The sequence below is a fragment of the Otolemur garnettii genome, unplaced genomic scaffold (assembly GCF_000181295.1).
Source record: "Otolemur garnettii isolate 467f Iridium unplaced genomic scaffold, OtoGar3 scaffold00020, whole genome shotgun sequence".
Classification (NCBI taxonomy): domain Eukaryota; kingdom Metazoa; phylum Chordata; class Mammalia; order Primates; family Galagidae; genus Otolemur; species Otolemur garnettii.
In genome coordinates, this window is record NW_003852415.1 from 4083771 (window position 1) to 4085955 (window position 2185).

At 34.5% G+C, this 2185-nt stretch overlaps 1 protein-coding gene and 1 pseudogene across 1 annotated transcript in view; both read right to left on the reverse strand.

Moving 5' to 3' along the window:
* Positions 1 to 2185, reverse strand: part of SPTLC2 (serine palmitoyltransferase long chain base subunit 2) — a 126936-nt gene that overhangs the window by 4705 nt on the left and 120046 nt on the right. The gene's annotated exons all lie outside the window — the stretch shown is intronic.
* On the reverse strand, positions 1025 to 1125 carry LOC111724255 (annotated as a pseudogene).

A 2185-nucleotide genomic window follows, 5' to 3' on the forward strand; every position in this document is an offset into this window, starting at 1 on the left:
TTGAGCCACAGGTGCCGAGCCGGAATTACTGACTCTTATGTGAGGTGATTTGGGTACGTTAGTAACTACATGCATCACCATTTATTAATTAACAAATAGTCTACACTGAACTTCCAGATTACAGGGTTTCTAGGAAAAAACATGTATTAATTATAGGATTGAAGAAGTGACTATTCTAAAACAGCCACCTCCCTGAGCCCATGTCCTTATGCCCTTCTTGTTTTTTAAAATAACACCTTTGAGATACAATTCACATCCAATAAAATTCACCTTTAAGCAAATAAGTCATTGTACTTTAGTATATTCAAAGTTGGGCAACTTTCATCAGTATCTACTTTTATCACCCTAAAAAGAAATCCCATATTCATGTCAATCCTCAAACCTCCCTTCCTTCAGCTCCAGCTACCAATCTATTTTCTAACTCTATGGATATCCCTATTCTGCATATTTCTTGTAAATAGAATTATAAGTTATGTGGTCTTTGTGCTGGGCTTCTTTTTTTAATTTTTTTTTGCATTATTACAACATAATTTTATTTATTTTTTTAATTAAATGATAGCTGTGTACATTAATGCAATCACAGGGTACAGTGTGATGTTTTCATATACAATTTGAAATATTTTCATCAAACTGGTTAACATAGCCTTTATGTCATTTTCTTAGTTATTGTGTTAAGACGTTTATATTCTACTTTTAGAAAGACTCACTTGTACCCTGTGTTGGGCTTCTTTCACTGAGCATGTTTTCAAAGTTTATCCATGTTGTAGGGTTGCAGCGCCCTTCTTTTCTATCCAGTTGTCAAAGCAACGTTTGTTGTAGAGACTATTCTCTTTGAGTAGTCTTTGCTCCCCTTTTGAAAATACATTGGCCACAGCTCCTTGGGTTTATTTCTGAACTCTCAATTCTATTTCACTGGTCTATATATCTATCTTTATGCTAGTATTCCACTGTTTTAATTACACAGTTTTGAGGTTTCAAAATCAATTAAGTTTGAGTCTTCCAACTTTGATGTTCCTTTTTTTTTTAAAATATAGAATGCTTCACGAATTTGCCTGTCATCTTTGTGCAGAAGCCATGCTAATCTTCTCTATATCGTTCCAATTTATGTGCTGCCGAAGCGAGCACTTTAATAGCGAAGGCTATTAAAAACATTAATAGCCTTTTAAATATTATTTTGGCTGTTTGCTGCTCCTGCCAGTGCCATGTAATTTAAGGATCACTTTTTCCATTTCTGCAGAAAAGGCTACTAGAATGTTAATAAGGATTGCATCAGATGTGTAGATTATTGCTATACTGCCATCATAATAATAATAAATTTTCCAATCCACGAACATGGGATATCTTTAATTTCTTTCAGCTAAGTTTTACAGTCTTTAGTATACAAACCTAAATAGATGATACATGAATGTAAATTTAACCAGTATACAAGGGAAAGATATTCTTGGTTAAATTGATTCCAAGGTATTTTGTTCTTTTGAATGCTTCCATAAATAAAATTTTCTTAATTTCCCTTTCATTTGTTTAGCATACAAAAATTAGTGTTTTTGTACATTACACTAATTTTTGTGTGCTGATCTTCTAGCCTGTAACTTTGCTGAATTTTTTTTTTTGCAGTCTTTGGCTGGGGATGGGTTTGAACCAACCACCTCTGGCATATGGGGCCAGTGCCCTACTCCTTTGAGCCACAGGTGCCGCCCTGCTGAATTTTTTTTTATTAGCTCTAACAGTATTTTTGTGGATTATATGGCATTTAATAATATGGCAGGGCCCGTTATTAAATGAAAACTAGTTTGCATTTCATAGTCTAGTTCATATTCAGTTCCATAAAATATCGTAAGGGAAAATGACTTTAACAAACCCATGGTTTCAAAAATATGCTTTATGCTTTAAAAAAAAAAATAACTAACTGGAAGGCAAACTCCAATAATCCCACAAGTAGATCTCAAGAAAAGAATTAGAACTCTCAATTGACAAATATTTTTTTTGGCAATAGAAATCTGCTTAAACAGTCTGTTTATATCTAAATTCTTTCACATATGTGTACAATTCTCAGGAACCAAAGTTGCTGTTAGAAGATACAGTGAATTGGCTCGGCACCTGTGGCTCAAGTGGCTAAGGCGCCAGCCACATACACCTAAGGTGGCGGGTTCGAATCCCCAGCCCGGGCCTGCCAAACAACAATGAC